This window comes from Orycteropus afer, unplaced genomic scaffold (assembly GCF_000298275.1).
Source record: "Orycteropus afer afer isolate SDZICR_OR568_19922 unplaced genomic scaffold, OryAfe1.0 scaffold01077, whole genome shotgun sequence".
NCBI classification, from domain to species: Eukaryota; Metazoa; Chordata; class Mammalia; order Tubulidentata; family Orycteropodidae; genus Orycteropus; species Orycteropus afer.
The window spans coordinates 269217-274151 of record NW_006922664.1 but is presented as its reverse complement, the minus strand read 5'-3'; positions in this window follow the sequence as shown (position 1 = coordinate 274151).

Sequence of the window (4935 nt, the reverse complement as noted above, 5' to 3'; positions counted from 1 at the left end):
TATGGATTACGTCTCAGTATAAAGAAAACAAAAATCCTCACAACTGGACCAATGAGCAGCATCACAATAAATGGAGAAAAGATTGAGGTTGTCAATGAACTCACATTGCTTGGTTCTACAGTCGAGGCCAATGGAAGCAGCAATCAGGACATTAGACAATATGTAGCACTGGGCAGGTCGGCCATGAAGGAACTCTTTCAAGTGCTGAGGAGCAAGGATGTCTCCTTGAGGACTAAGGTGTGCCTGACAGAAGCCATGATATTTTCAATCGCATCATATGCATGTGAGAGCTGGACAATGAGTAAGGAAGACCGAAGAAGAGTTGATGCTTTTGAGTTGTAGTGCTGGCGAAGAATGCTGAAAGTACCATGGACTGCTAACAGAACTAACAGATCTGTCCTGGAGGAAGTGCAGCCAAAATGCTCCTTAGAATCGAGAATGGCCAGACTTCATCTCACCTACTTTTGTCATGTTGTCAGAAGTGACCATTCCCCAGAGAAGGATGTCATGCTTGGTAGGGTGGAGGGTCAATGAAAGAGGGGAAGGCCTTTAACAAGATGGATTGGCATGGTAGCTGTGACAACGGGCTCAAGTATAACAAGGATCATGGAGCTGGCGTGGGATCTGGCAGTGTTTCGTTCTGCTGTGCATGGGGTCGCCATGAGTCGCAAACGACTCAATGGCACCTAACAACAACAACATAGAGTGAAGTGTGATTCATAGCATCTCTATAAAATAGAGTAGAACTACCCATAGGGTTTTCAAGTCTGCGATTGAATGGCCAATCTTCCGGTTCCTATCCAGTGCTTCAACCACTGAGTCACCAGGAAAACAAAGTGGAAGACGTAAGCTCCTTATAAAAGAAAGACAATGCCTTAGTTTATCATAGGGAGCTCTGGTAGCATAGTGGCTAAGACACTTGCCTGCTAACCAGATGGCTGGCGGTTCAAACCCACCAGCCACTCCTCGGAAGGAAGGTTGGGCAATCCTACTTCCGTAGTGATACTGCCTCGGAAACCCAAGGAGGGGTCGCTATGAGTCGGGTTTGACTCGACGGCACATAACAACAACAGTATTATATGCAGTAATACAAGGCCTCTGTAAACAAGGCCTCCAAAAGTTGGAGTAGGACTCCAATTCATTCAATCCCATGCAAACCTTTCATGAAAAGTAAAAGACAAAGAAATAAATATGCTGGCAGCTTTCCGACAAGGGCAGAGAACTGCCACCCTAGTGCACTAAGGGTGGGAATTAACCCCCAACTGAAATTCCTGTAGCAGTTCTTGCTGTGAATTGTGTATGGAAGTCTCACTCTTGGAGATAACAGATTTTATAGAAAGATTAAAATTTTTATCTTTAAACAATAGCTATTATTCTCATTGCTTTATGGCTATGCAAATGAGAAGATGAGTCTTGGCCCTTGACCTTCACACTGTAGCTCTGGACAAGCCTGCAGCCTTCCTAGTGGGGAAGAGGAGTCAGGGGGAAACCCAGTTCTCATTGCACCCAACACAAGTGCCCCTCCACATTTCAAGGGATATATTCCCACCACGTGACACCATGGTTAATAGCACAGAACATGAAGAAACAGCAGCTACACATAGTAATCGTACAAATATGCTGTTGTTGGGTACTGTGGAGTTGGTTTGGACTCATAGAGAGCCTCTGTCCAACAGAAGGAAACACTGCCTGGTCCAGACCCATCGTCACAATTGTTGCTGTGCTTCAGGCCATATATTATACACATGCAATGTTGTGCAAAACAAAACAAAAGAAACAAAAATCTTAATGACTGTTTAGTCAAAGTTCAAATACAGGTGAAAGTAATCTACATAAAAAAACTGAAGTAACTGCCATAAAATCTCCCACTTTCCAGTGTCATTGAGTGGATTCCAATTCATAGTGACCCTTTAGGACAGGGTAGGACAGACTCGTAGGGTTCCCAAGGCTGACAATCATTATGGAAGGGTAGAGCTTTCATCTTTCTCCTGCTGGGGTGGCTGGTGGGTTAAAATCATCGACAGCTGTAACCACTGCAGCATCATAACTCTTTGTCATAACATTTATGGTATTGTGGTTAAGGCATTTGGCTGCTAACCAAAAGGTTGGTGGTTCAAACCCACTAGCTGCTTTGCAGAAGAAAGGCAAGGCCATTTGCTGTGTCAAGATTTATAGCCTTGGCAACCCAATGGGGGCCGCTATGCTTCGGGATCAACTCCATGGCAGTGAGTTTGTATTTTTTCTTGTTGTTGTTTCAATTAACAGCCTTAACCACTGTGGTGTCAGCACCACATATCGACAAAACTAGCCAATGGCTGACAGAAAGGCACTGTCAACTGTTATACATGGTCATACAAGCCCTGTACCTACAGGGTCTCAAAAATTCTGGAAGGACTCAAGTTTGTTCCCCTCTAGACAGATATTTTATGAAAAACTGAAACAGTTAACTCAGAGGAAGAGAGACAGCTATTCAGTCAAACTTAGACCACCAAGGGCCAGGGAACTGCAGTCCTAGTACACTGCCCATGGACATTAACCCACATTCAAACCCCTACAACAGCTCTTGCAGTCTGTTGGGTAAGGAAAATCTCATTCTTTGAGGTAAGAGATTTAAAATAAACCTTAATGTTTTAATCTTCAAATAACATCTATTTTTCACAGTGCATTATGGTTATGCAGAAAACAAGAGAAGTCTTGACCCTTGAACTTCCCACTGTTGCTCTGGACAAGCCTGCAGAGCTCTTGGATGGGAATGGGGGTGAGGGGGAAACAGAGTCCTCATTTTACCCGGCAAGCTTATTTGATCTGATTGGTTCATCGGGGTTCGCAGTGTGATTTCTTTTGGCAGAAGGATATTGTTGACCGCTTATAAAAATTTGATCAGAGCTCTGTATTTGACCTGAAACAAGGTTCACAATAAAATGTTAAATGAAAATGAAAAGGAAATTACAAAATTATATTTATCAGCATTACACTTTCATCAATGAAGTTCCATCAGTTGTAAACAGACTAACACAATCTTATCATAAGGGCTGACAGTTGAATTCAATAAATAAAGCGACATTTATTTATACCTGGTGATGATTTCCTCAGCAGGAAACTTTAAAATGAACGGGCTTCTTAGATCCTTAACACTGAAAGGATGAAAAGCCTTGCTTTCTACAAAAAATGTGATGTGAAATTTAGGAAAATATTATTAAATGTCATGCTGTTAAAAAACAAAAAAGAAAGAAAGAAAATAACAAAGAGAAACACATCATTTTCAACAGTCTTTCTTTATGACAAATTGTGATGTTTATACCATGAAAATCAGTGTAACTGACTACTTTCTCTTTTGGTTTCCAGATGGAATTTTAGGAAATATCTATCAAGAAAATAATTTTGAAAGTACTCCCTCTTGTGTTCTTTCTTATAATTTCATTATTTTCATAGTAATAAATTAATCCATTCACTAAGTATATTTACAGGCATGTAGCTAGCAAAGAAGATACGATAAGTACACATATTACAAAATGCTTCTTAAAGACCAGGGAGCTCTGCTGGTGTAGTGGCTGAGGCACATGGCTGCTAAGCAAAACTCTGGGGGCTCGAACCCATGAGCCATTGTAAGGAAGAAAGGTGGGGCAGACAGGTTTTTTTTAATAAAGGTCTTACAACCTTGGAATCCTAACGTGTGTCACCATGAGTCAGACTCAACTAGATAGCAGTGAGTTTGGATTTTTGGCTTGGATTGAAGAAAAAATTATCTTTTTTGACCTCACAGAAAACAGAAGTATTACATTTTACTTGTGTTTCTGTAACAAAGATATCCATTATGACTAAAAGGACATATCTAACTAGACTTATATTATAGAAATATTACATAAAACATCCCTTTTTCAACCATTAGGTTAACTGTTCTAGATGTTTTACTTTTACATTTTATTTTTCATTGTGATTTGGGTGAAAGTTTGCAGAGCAAATTTATTTTCCATACAGCAGTTCATACACATTTTGTCTCGTGACATTGACTGCAATCCCCATAACAGCTCTCTTCCCACTTCTTCCCTGTGGTTACCTTTTCCCTGTGTCCTTTCCTGTGCATTCCTGGCCCCTGAACTAGCACCCTGTGCCAATACTGCCCTTCTGATCTCCCACTGTTCTAAGGAGTATAGGTGTCTGATGTAAATATTCTCCTTATATACCTGTCTATGGGAGCTCTAGTAGCATAGTGCCTAAGGTACTTGACTGCTAACCAGAAGGCTGGTGGCTCAGACCCACCAGTCACTCCCTGGAAGGAAGGTTGGGCAATCTACTAATGTAGTGTACCACCTCAGAAACCCAAAGAAGGGTCACTGTGAGTCGGGTCCAACTCCATGACTAGCACATAACAACAACAACAACAATGCCTGTCTATTGTTTGGCTGGAAACCACTGGAGTGAGTTCAATTCCAAGCTGGAAGGGTGACTAGGGGCCATAGTCTCTGGGTTTCACCAGGCTCTATCAGACCAGTTAGCTTGGTCTTTTTTATGATTTTGTGTTTTGTTCCACATATTTCTCCCACTCTATCCAGGATCTCCAAGTTTGATCCCTTTCCAAATGGTTGACAGTGGTAGCTGAGTACCATCTAGTTCTTCTGCTCTCAGCGTCATGTATTCTGAGGTTCCCATGGTCCACTAGTCCCTTGGACTAATTGTTTCCATATTGCTTTGATTTTATTCACTCTTTTTGCTTCAGATGAGGAGAGAGCAATTGTTGCATTTTAGATGGCTGCTCACAATTTTTAAGACCTCAATTATTACTCACCAAAGTAGGAGCTGCTGGTATTTTTAGTCACTCATTTTGTCAAATTTTCTGGCTAAAAAGTTATTCTAATTTTGCATAGTGCCTAAGGCACTTGACTGCTAACCAGAAAGCTGGTGGTTCAAACCAACCAGCCACTCCTCGGAAGGAAG